Source organism: Lactuca serriola, chromosome 5 (assembly GCF_051521515.1).
Source record: "Lactuca serriola cultivar US96UC23 chromosome 5, Lser_US96UC23_V15, whole genome shotgun sequence".
In the NCBI taxonomy this organism is placed as follows: Eukaryota; Viridiplantae; Streptophyta; class Magnoliopsida; order Asterales; family Asteraceae; genus Lactuca; species Lactuca serriola.
Genome location: NC_136412.1, coordinates 9,312,617 through 9,325,305, shown reverse-complemented (window position 1 = coordinate 9,325,305; position 12,689 = coordinate 9,312,617). Strand labels below are relative to the sequence as shown.

At 39.4% G+C, this 12,689-nt stretch overlaps 1 long non-coding RNA gene across 1 annotated transcript; it reads left to right on the top strand.

Annotated features, from left to right (window-relative positions):
* The first annotated feature begins 7,430 nt into the window (after positions 1 to 7,430).
* On the top strand, positions 7,431 to 9,306 carry LOC145055790 (uncharacterized). Its single transcript, XR_013685348.1, has 3 exons — positions 7,431 to 7,842; positions 8,251 to 8,596; positions 9,134 to 9,306. It is a non-coding gene; the product is annotated as an uncharacterized LOC145055790 (long non-coding RNA).
* Positions 9,307 to 12,689: the final 3,383 nt, after the last annotated feature.

Sequence of the window (12,689 nt, the reverse complement as noted above, 5' to 3'; positions counted from 1 at the left end):
TGTGAAACAACATAAATATTCTGGAAGTCAAAACATGCAAAAGAAATCATAGTAAACAATTGACAAAAGATAGTAACACTTTACTCATAAATAAATACAACTTTTATTAATAATCAAATGTCAATTACATTTTACAAATTTCAATATTATCTAACTACTAAAACTAATATCATCCTTCAGCCCTATGCTCCTAGCATACTGGAGATGCTTAACCTTACCCAGTCCCTTCGTGAGGGGATCTGCCGGGTTCTCATCCGATGATACCCTCTGTGCCATGAGGAGTCCTTCTTCAATACGATGTCTAATGAAATGATATTTTCTGTCAATATGTCTGGATCTCCGATGATCCCTTGGTTCCTTTGCTAAGGCAACTGCACTTTCACTGTCACAGAAAGTCTCTATAGGCTCAGATATAGCTGGTACAACTCCAAGGTCTCCAATGAAGTTCTTTAGCCATATAGCCTCTTTTGCCGCTTCGCTTGCCGCTATATACTCTGATTCGCAAGTTGAATCAGCCACTGTCTCCTGCTTGGAACTTTTCCAAAAGATTGCTCCACCGAGGGTAAGGACCCAGTCCTTAGTCCTTCGCAGGTACTTGAGAATGTTCTTTACCGCTGTCCAGTGAGCCTTACAAGGATTCCCCTGATACCTGCTAACCATGCTCAAAGCAAAGGCTACATCAGGACGAGTATAGGTCATAGCATACATGATCGAGCCTACTGCCGAAGCATAAGGTATCCGACTCATTTCTGCTATCTCAACCTCAGTACTTGGGCTCTAAGTCTTACTCAGTCTAGTGTTACTCTGGATGGGTAACTCTCCTTTCTTGGAATCTTGCATGCTGAATCTCTTCAACACCTTGTCCAAGTATGTACTCTGACTAAGTCCAGTTAGTCTTTTACTCCGGTTTCTCAAGATCCTTATCCCTAGGATATAGGTAGCTTCTCCTAGGTCCTTCATAGCAAAACACTTCCCAAGCCAGGACATAACTTCCTGCAGATTTGGGATGTCATTTCCTATGAGTAGTATGTCATCCACATACAATACCAAAAAGATAACTATTCTCCCACTAGCCTTGCCATATACACAAGATTCATCTTCACTCCTAGAAAAGCCAAATCCCTTGACTTTCTCATCAAAGCAAAGATTCCATCTGCGAGGTGCTTTCTTTAATCCATAGATGTATTTCTCAAGCTTACACACTCTATTAGGGTACTCTGTGCTGACAAAACCCTCTGGCTGATTCATGTAAACATCCTCAGCCAACTTTCCATTAAGGGAAGCGGTTTTGACATCCATTTGCCATATTTCATAGTCATGAAATGCAGTTATGGCTAACAATACCCTAATAGACTTAATCTTGGCTACTGGAGAAAAGGTCTCATCATAGTCCACTCCAGGAGTCTGAGAGAAGCCCTTTGCTACTAGTCGAGCCTTATAAGTGTGTACATTACCATCCATGTTGGTCTTCTTCTTGAAGATCCATTTGCACCCTACAATCTTACGACCTGGTATATTCTCAACCAAGTTCCAAACATGATTGTTATACATGGATTGTATCTCGCTTTCCATTGCCTCTTTCCATTTGGCAGACTCATGGCCTGCCATGGCTTCCGCATAGTTGTTAGGTTCATCTAGACCTACTAGTGTCTCATCACTAATAAGTGTCTCACCTTCCGCAGTAATATGAAAAGCATAGTAATGCTCAGGTACATTCCTAACCTTTGTGGAACGCCTCAGAGGTACAACTGGAGGTATAATTGGATCAACAGGAGGTTCCTCCTCAAGTTGACTGCTAGGATTTTAGGTTCCTTCACCATTTGACTCTTGAAGTTCTGAAGCGACGTCTGCTGCCTCCTTTGCCGCCTTGAGCATCATCTGGAAGGCTCTCACCTTCAGCTTCGGTGGAATGTTGAGCCTTCCCGCATCTTTCTTCTTTGGACAATCCTTAGCAATATGCCCTTCTTCACGGCACTCGTAGCACACCCACTTCTCTGTGAAGTTCTTCATGTATTCATCGATTGACATGCTTCCCTTCTTCTGGGTCAGGAACTGGTTCTATAACTCGAGCAAGTTTTGAGCTGGGAAGTACTTTTGTTTGAATTGCAGCAAAAACTCTACCCTCTTTAGTTGCAGGGGCTCGTTGGTGCTTAAAGTCTTCCCCAGGGTGTTCCACCAATGCACTGCTCCTCCACGGAACAGACGTACTACAAAGGTGGTTTGTAGTTTGCCTCTATAACCATACACTATGAAAGCTAACTCCATCTCCGAGATCCAATCCATGACTCCGATCGGATCTTCTTTTCCAGTGAAAGTCGATGGCTTGCAAGAAAGAAAATTCTTGTACTTGCATCCATTCCTCTTGAATCCGTCATCCTAGTTGTTTTGTCCAACTATTGGTGGGTTGACTTGACCAACGGTCCCACTGTAGTTCCCCTCCTCAGACTGCCCTTCGTTCAACTCTGGCTGTTCAATCGGTATGGTAGCTTCCTCTCAATTCAGTTGGAGCAAACGTCTGGTTTCCTCCATTTGACGATCCAACCTCATCTGGATCATTGCTTGCACTCCGGGCCATCGTTATTGGCTCACGAGCGGCTACCACAACCGGTATTTGCTCAATCACTGGAGGTTGGTTTCTGTTTCCATTTGTATTCCCAGCTCCACTGTGGGTTCTCGCCATTTTGATATATACACCGAATATGGTGAGTTCACTACTAGAAAGCAGACCTTTAAAGACATGCTTTTTACGACATGCACTGATTAATGATACGCAAAAGTGTGTGCCCTTAAACTAGTGTCAGATCTTTAGAAATTTGAAGAATTTAGAATGCGTATTTTTGCGTGCCCTAAAATTTGTGTCACGAAAAAAAAACACGGAGGGTGCTTATAAAATAAAGTGTGTCGTATAAGCTTGTCGTTTTATAATTTTTTTGGGAAACGCGCGTTTCTCTATTAATAACAAAGGGGGGAAACAAAATCCCAAAAGTTAAAAACCCCGCCTTGTGTTCTTCTCTCCCTTGTTTCCACCAGTCGAAAATCCCTTCTCCTTACAAGCCCTACATCCGGTTGACGCAGAAGCAGGTTCAATTCTTCTCTTCGGTTACTCAAAGATATGTTGTTCATATACCTTTTCTCCATCCACACCCGCTACCTTTTTCTATCTGGAGCCGTCAACACTATACGTCTCTGTTTCTTCCTCTCATACCGACGATTTAGGGCAAATTCTTAACCATCTTCAGCCCGTCTACCCTCAACCGATTCCTCCACCTTCTTCACGTTATACGTGTATGTTCTCTCATATATCCTACATCAAATTCATCCTCCCAAGTTCTAGGGCTTTTTGTTCGGGACCTCACAAAAGCAAACCAAACCAGAGCATGGGTGGACGATTGATAACCTAGATATGTCGACTTTGCCATCATTTACCGGCTTCCCCATCATCATCTATATGCTAGAGTTGCAGAGCCGGCCCAGGCCATGTGCGACCTGGGCGACATCCAAGGACATCACTCTTGAAGGGGCATAAAGTTTTGATCCAGTCCATAAGGTATAATATGTGAATTTTATCCCAATCTATGGAGCTTATGGATCTGAGCTTATAGGAGGATTGGAGCGTCTACTATGAAGGCACATGTTAGTAAACATATAAAATTGATGGCATCTCGAAGCCTATTACAGGATACGAGGAGACTTAAGAGAGTTCTATTGGCGATAAATACGATCATTACAAGGAAACACACATTATTGACACCCTAGACACACTTTCTATGAGCAAAGGAGGACAAAATTGCCTTAGCTACTCTTCATTTGCCTTTTGTATTTGACTCTATTACTCTATATATGTGTTAGGGAAACTTGCATTAGTAGTACAAAATCGTTCGTTGTTCCCTGCTTATGACTTTTAGCTTTGGCTTAGGAAATCAAATTGACAAAACGAGCCACTACATCTGCTATTTTGACTTAGTTCTCAGAGAGCTCAAGTCACAATCTCTTGAGGTAATTCTTAGTTTTGCATTTTTTTATTATTTTCTGATTAATTCATAGTTATATAAATTTTATTTTTGATATTTCTGTGTTTTCCATGTTACACAAACCACAGTTTGATTATTGTTTTGTAATTTTTGATTTTTTATGTTTTGTTTTCTGATTATCGATTAATATAAGTTTTTCATGTAGTAATTTATTTTTGTTTAGTTTGAAATTTCCCATAACTATATTCCACAAGCATGAGCTGCTTGTTTAGCTTTTCATTGACTTTTTTTTTATATTTATGATAGGAATATGTTTTATTTTTTTCCCTGGTGTTGTTTTCAAGCTTTCTTCGTTGGTTTGTATTGCTCATGTTCCTCTATCTAGTTTTGCTGGGGTCCTTTTTGGTTTTGACATTTTTGCCCATGGGTGTTGTTTTAGTTTGCTTTTGGTGGCTTTCTATGCTAATGGCTTCGTGTCCAAGGCTCCATATCTCTTCCTGGTTTTGCAACTAGTATATTTGGTTTGTGGATTCTGATGGAATTGGAATCCAAGATTCCATTCTAAGCGTGTTTGGTTTGTTAAATGGATGGAATCCAATGCTGTCACAATCCTTCAAATTCCATGGTTGATGGATTTATAGTTGGAGGAATTTACTTCCTTTCTTTATTTTTTATTAATGACCAAAAATTCACTCGTTGTATTTAAAATTATATATGCTATATTTGCAGGTATACATTCCTTCAATGTTTTTGGCCTGGATTTGACAGATCTTGACATTGGGCATATGGATTATCTCAATGATTCACAATGCATGTAAGTTAAGTTTAGCATTGTTTTCACTTTTCACACAATAAACAGAGTGTAAAATTAATTTAAATCTCTTTAAAACTATGTTACTGAAGTATTCTCTGAAGCAATCAGTTTTAGATTTTGGTTTTTATATTATTTGCAGATGTTTTTTATCGGATGATATGAGACAAATAACTAAGATTATTCAGAGCATTTTGCAATGTGCATTGGACTTTGGATCTTTTGTTGTGCCAAACAAATCAGTTGTCAACATTGCTCAGGTCATTTCTACTATCTTCATTTATTAATTATTTTTTATTTTTATATTATTAGTGATTAAACAAAGCATAAAGCAATTTCCTTCAATTACTGTAACATCCCCCTCTGGCACGTATCACAATATTGTCCGCTTTGGGCCACTCGGCACGAGGACTTCCCAGGGGGTCACCCATCCTGGTACTACTCCTGCCCGAGCACGCTTAACTGCAGAGTTCTTATGGGATCTGCTGCCCTCACGGCTTTAAAACGCGTTGTGACAAGGAAGGTATCAACACCCCTTTATAAGGAAATGTTTCGTTCTCCTTCCAAGCCGATGTAGTATTAGGTGCAACCCACCTTCACCCCCCATTATAGGGTTCGACGTCCCTGTCGAACACATCGACCCGTGCCCTAGCTCTGATACCATTTGTAACATCCCCCTCTGGCACGTATCACAATATTGTCCGCTTTGGGCCACTCGGCACGAGGACTTCCCAGGGGGTCACCCATCCTGGTACTACTCCCGCCCGAGCACGCTTAACTGCAGAGTTCTTATGGGATCTGCTGCCCTCACGGCTTTAAAACGCGTTGTGACAAGGAAGGTATCAACACCCCTTTATAAGGAAATGTTTCGTTCTCCTTCCAAGCCGATGTAGGATTAGGTGCAACCCACAATTGTAACAGCCCAAAATCTCAAGTATTGCTAAGTTGCATTTTGGGGGTGTTTTAAAGGGGAGACTCGGCGAGTTGGAGCCAGACTCGCCGAGTAGGGTCGCAGACTTGGTCGCGGGTTCGCGACTGGACTCGACGAGTCCAGATATAGACTCGGCGAGTCGACGCTGTTCAGCGGAAACCCTAGCCGTTCAGTATTGGGTCGTATATAAGGATTGTTATGTCGTCAGTTCACGTCTTTTGGCCGATTGAGGAGAACCCTAAACGACTGTGGCATCTGGAGCAAACTTGAAGGCCATTATTGACTTTGAAGGAATTGTGGTGCAAGAAGAGGAAGGATTCTGGCCAAAGGAAGATCAAGGGGGTCGAGTTCTGAGGTTTGGGGACACAGAGAGTACGTTTTCAGGTTATGTTTCGGATCATTCCTGTTATTTTGATGTGTACACGAATTTAGGGTTTATGAAACCCATTTGGAGATTAGATGGATTGTTGTGTCGTTACCCAATGTTTATAACCTTGTATTAGGACCCCTTAGAGGTCCAGAAGGTCCTATGCTTGTATATTCGGGAAAATATGTATCTCAGGAAGCAGTTTGATCGACTGCATGGCGTGGACTCGCCGAGTCGGATGATCAGACTCGGCGAGTAGCTTGAAGATTCACTGGGACTCGCCGAGTTGTTCTTCAGACTCGGCGAGTGGAGTCGGGGTGGCCCCGCGATTCTTCCAGGAGTGACTCGTCGAGTCAAAGAGGATACTCGACGAGTAGAAGGGGAATCTTAGAGGATTAAAGGACGACCAGACTCGCCGAGTCGCCAGGGAACTCGCCGAGTCCAGTCGAGCTGACAATGGACTGTTGACCAGAGTTGACTGGTGTGATTTCTTAGGGTCAGTTAACGTGGAAGATAGAAGTATTAATAAGGGATATATGATGTTACAGGGAGCTTGTAGCTCGGAGGATCAAGTGCAAGGGACTTTAGGAGTTGCTATCTTCCAGTGTCCGCGAGGTGAGTCTCCTCACTATACTTTACCCAGAAGGGTTTGATTGTATGACCGGAAGGTCAAGTATGTTATGTGTTATGTTTATATGCTATAAATGGAAAGTTAGTTGCTACGCGTGATATACGTGCTTATATATGGGCCGGAAGGCAAGGTATTATGTGACAGAAAGGTCAGGTATGATATATGGTGTATGTGCTTTATGTGTTGGAATATGTTACGGGCCGGAAGGCAGGTTGATATATGATATATGTGCTTTATGTGTTAGAGTATTTGTATTATGTGTTATATATGTGTATGGGCCGGAAGGCAATTATCTTATGGGCCGGAAGGCAAATATCTTATGGGCCGGAAGGCGAGTATCTCATGGGCCGGAAGGCATTGTACAGTTGACCGGAAGGTCAGGGCCTGGAAAGGCGTATGTGCGTAAGGTATATTGGGGAACTCACTAAGCTTCGTGCTTACGTTGTTTATGTTATGTTGTTTCAGGTTCTTACAGTAACGCGGGATGGCAACGGTTCGATTGTACACACCGAAGAAAGAGTTGTGTTTTGGAGGATCCTGGTCTTCTGTTATAATGAAAATGAAACTATGTTGTGTAATTCGAATGTGAATAAGATTTTAAACAAGTGTTTTTAATATTAAATTGATTATTTAAATGAAAATTTTGTTTTTGGAAATCACGGTGTTACAATTACAATCACCATTTTTCAGATGTTATTAATAAAGAAATGGGCCACCATATTCTTTCCTTCTAAATCTCTTATTATATCAAGTTTTTTCATATGTATGTGGTTTTTGATTGATGGCGTTTTTTTGTATGTAACTAATTGTGGTTTCTTATAACATGTCTTGTGTATTTTCCTACTTTTGTAATTAACAATGGATAAAATTAGATGTGTGTTGACTCTTTTTGGTAAAACATGGATGAGGTATATATGAACTTGCTGGAACAAGGTGCATTGTTAAGGCCAACCACTTTTTTCTGAACTGCCTGATAAGGATTTACACCAATATGACCTACCGTGGTGTGAATCGGGCTGTGATGGCACAGTTGGTGAAACTGTACAAAGACTCTCATCTTGGGAAGTGGCTACCTGCTTATGATGGAAGAAAGAGTCTTTATACTGGAAGCCCTCTTCCCTTTCTACACAAGTACACTTAATCTTCTATTAGTTTTTTTCTGGAAAATTTTGTTTTGTTATGTTTCCTTTTTTGTTTTTGTTTTATTTTAAAGTTTATTTGTAGTATGGAATACTTGCGGTTAACGTTGGTAGTTCATAGTAGTAAATCTATTACATGATTAATTTGTCCCAAAACGGTAGTTGTTAATCAGTGTGCACATGCTTAATAGTATTCGTATTGATGGATATTGACATGAGAAGTTTACTATGTTGTTTTATGTTGGACATTTGAGAGAGGTGTTAAATAAGGCTAACAATGTTGAGCTTAAGTTGTTTTTGGAAGTAGAAGTTAGACAAGTATACCTGGTGACAACTTTTTTTCAATTCTTGGTGGATGTTATTGATTCAAAATCTCAAAATCTTTTTGTTTTCATTGCAGGATTTACGCCCAATTTCTCCACCAGAGAAGACTAAAGAGGAGATTCTACTTTTTCTTCTAACTTTATGATCCCTTTAAGGAGGAACTTCGGTATCCATTACAGAACCATATCGCTATCCTGATGTTCCATCTTTTCTTGAGCATGATTTTTATTTTATTTTGTTGCATTATCTAATACTGGAAACTGCATAGGTTGTACGCTTTCGTTCACTGGAGAAGCCTAAGGATGTTGAGTTTTCACTAGAATTGTGAGTTCATGAGTTTTCACTAGAATTGCATTATCTACTGGTCGATGTTTCTTTTCTTTCCACCATCACCACCACGTCAATTAACAACTTCTAAGCAGGTAAGAAGCCCAAATTTTCACTTCTATTCACAAATTTAATGTTTTTTTGTTGGCTTGAATCAACTATCTGATATAGAAATAGACAAGGTATGTTTAAAAAAAAATGAAAAAATATCTATTTTTAGCAACTTTAGTCAAGTTCTCTTAACGATGAATACATTTCTGAGGATAACAAGCCATATCTTCCATTAGCATCCTGAGAATATTCTGTTAAAACTAGTGTTATCATTGTATCCTCATTTGCATTAATGATAAATAAACTTTACACTTTTTGGCTAATTTAGTTTTGAAAAAATACATAAAGTGTATTATTTTTATACATAACATCTTCAACTGACATTATCAATTTACTATTCTACCCCTCGAAGTTTTACTCTTGGATGGATTGTTGGTTCATGGCCTTTATTTTGGGCACTTTTCATTAGTTTTCTTCTTGGAACTACATATTCAATCAATGTAACTTACATAATGTGAGTATTATATTAAAATCGATCATTCTTCAAATCCAAATAATTAGTGGTAAATTGGTAATTTCAGATGTCAATGTTGAGATGGAAGAGATTTGCTCTTGTTGTAGCAATGTGCATTCTAGTTGTAAGAATTGTAATAGTTCAAACTTGCATTTTATATACACATTCAGGTAATTACTTTTCTACCCCTTTTACCCTCTAAAATTTTTACGTAACAACTTATATGTATTTTTACTAATAATAAAAAAATCCCTTCAAATTCAAATGTAACCATTTTTATTGGAGAAAGATAATAGTAGTTCTTAATTTCTTATCATTCTTAATGGTGTTTTCAGAGCTGTTGCGGGTGATTAGACGATTAAGTGTTCACTAAATTTTTCTTTAAACTGAATCAAGCAACTGTGAGATCATCTATTTTGGATGTTCTTTTGGAGATAACAAAATTATGTGACCTTTATCTCATGGAAACAATCTTAGATGATGAAAATGAGATGTTATAATTTATATATTTACTTATATTGTGGGTCCCATTTAAATACCAATCAAGATTAATCATAAATTTGGTAATTATTAATTTTTTGTTATCTTGTTGGCTAATTGATACTATTATTTGTTGTAGAAAAAGGTTTTAATTGCATTAGAAAATGCTGGGATTTTTACATCAGGTGGTTTGGTTAAAGACAAGGTAAAAAGTAAAACTAATATTCCTTGTTTGATATGTATGTGTTTGTGTGTAGGCTGGTGTCAAAAAGCTTGCATTAGAAAATGATGGGATTTTTACATCAAGTGGTTTGGTTATAATAAATGTTTTCATCGGCTGCAAGAGATGCTGGAGCCCTTACACAACCTAAGGACAAACTGGAGAAGTGATTTGAAGAGCTGACAGGGAGATTAGACTTTGAATACCTCCCATTTGAGGGTATAATTTTTTATATTTCTTGTATCTAATTACTTTGGAAATTTTTGTTACAACTATTGATTTGTTTTATCTTTCCATAGAACGATTATTTGTATGACATTAAATTTTATACAATGGATTGTATTTTTTGTATATGATATTTTTTTATTATGAGACATTGATACAAATTTAATTTGAAAATTAGTAAATCTATAAATAATATTTTTTTAAACATTTAAAATTATGATACGCAAAAATGCGTGTTATATTCATTTATGACATGGGCTTTCTTAATACGCATTGTGTGTCATTAACATGCACGTCGTAAGGTTACGACACGCGAATGTGTGTCGTCTTCCTTGATGACAGGGCCTTCCTGGATTAACATTGCATGTCGTAAACGCGCGTCGTAAATGCGCGTCGTCTCTCTTTATGACATGGCCTTCCTTGACGCGCATTTGCGCGTCGTCTGAGCCTTTTACAACGCACAATGAGCGTTATAAAAGGTTGTTTTTCTAATAGTGATTTAAATCTTTATTTAGGATGGTCATTTAAATCATCATTATCCCTCTGAAAACGTTTACATTGTAATTCTAATATCGTAGTCGTACGTTTAGAATCCTAAACACATAAGGTTTCCAGATCCGGTCGGCAATAGACCATAGATCCGAACAAATAACAGTATATCACGCACACATCATTTAGCACATAAAAGCATTTTAGGCACAATTCCTAAAATAAGCTAGTGCTCACATCTCACAATCACCGCTTAGCATTGTAAGCTTAAGTCTAGAAATCCTACAAATTCCTAGTTCGCTTAAAGTAATGCTCTGATACCAACTGTGACATCCCCATTTTCACAGCCAGAAATGTAAGAACGTAAATTTTAAAAACAAATTTTCAACTTAACACATAATTTCATTTATAAGGAAATCCCAAAATCCAATGTTTCACATATTATCCGAATAAAACAAATCCCAAGATCTCAATACATAAAATCCATTAGTGTGTACGACTCATGCCGGCGCCTTCCCGCGATCGTCGCTGGTACCTGCAACACATCTCACATAACACGGTAAGCATAAATGCTTAGTGAGTTCCTCAAAGTACCACATACAACACATACGCCACTCGAGGCTATATCTGGATATGACCTTCCGGTCGATGTGTCTTAGCGGGACCCTCCAGTCCCGTAACTCGTTGGACCCTCCGGTCTGGTCTATATCGTTGGACCCTCCGGTCCGGTCTATATCGTTGGACCCTCCGGTACGATCTATACAACACATAGCATAGATATATCACAATAAAAAATCTCAAGCATACACCTACACATAAGGGTAACTCGGATAATCTCGCTCTTGAAATACTGATCTAGCCTCCGCCTAACCACATAAACAATTTCCTCAATTAAATAATAGCTCCCAAAGGCTAGGTTACTCTTTCTACAATCCCACAGAAGGGTAAAAGACCATTTTACCCCTCCTTGACCCAAAAGTCCAAATGTTGAAAAAAACCCTAATAGTCAACGACAGTCAACAGCATGCAGTACGCGGGGCGTACTCTGGCTAACCAGAATCGGGGGACTCGATCCCCTATGCGACACATACTAGGATTATGCCCAACATAAGTCCCAGTTTCATATTTCCTTCATTTTCAGTCTGAATCCATTAAGACCTAGGCTCGTATTCTAGATCTAAGCTCTCTAACGCCTCTTAGGCCATAAAGTCGAAACCTTTAAGCCTTTGCATGGCTGTAAAGATCACCATTCACTTCAAACATGTAACCTCTTTCCCCATTAAGCCCTAATCTCATGCATGAATTAATATTAACGTCCACGATTGGATTTTTATGAACCCACAACTCATATTACTTTGAAATAGGGCAGGTCTAAGCTTATGGAGACCATTTGCTCATAAAGTCTCCACCTTGGGACCAAAAACTCTAAAAAAATTGGTCCATGAAGCACAAATCAAAAATTATAAGGAAAGCTTTGAGCTTTTTACCTCCAAGTGAAGCTCCACCCTCTGAAGAACTCAGATCCAAGATTGTAATCCAACTTCTAACCTCCACAAGAACCTCCTCTTCTTCTTTACTATCACACAAAGGCACTTTCTAGCTCAAGACACTCACACACAAGCTTAAGAACGATTATATTGCTCTCCTAGGGTTTCTCTCTATGGAATGTTGGTTAGGGACAAGACCATATCATTCCTTTTATAGTCCTCAAGCCACAACTATGGTTTTGCATATGGGCTAGCTACGCCCAACGTAACCCTGGGTACACCCAACGTACCTAGGTGAGTCAGCGTCCAAAATAAATGAATGAGTATGCTCGGACCCACTCCGATGCTACCACTGGACCTAAACTAGGGGCACTCCTTTATTCCTCAGAACCTTGATCTTCTGATCCACTATTGCGATTGGTCTCTCAACATAATTCAGGCTCGCATCCACCTGAATATCCTCCAGCGGTACAACTGCCATTTCGTCGGCAGTACACATCCTCAACTAAGACACATGGAAGGAATCATGTATCTGGCTCAACTCCGCATGTAGCTCCAAACGGTATGCTACCCTGCCCACCTTAGCGGTCACCCTAAAAGGACCAATGTATTGGGGTCCCGGCTTACCCCTCTTCCGGAATCGGATCACTAATTTCCAAGGAGATACCTTCAGGAGTACAAAGTCTCCCACCTAGAACTCGAGCTCGGACCGTCACCTATCC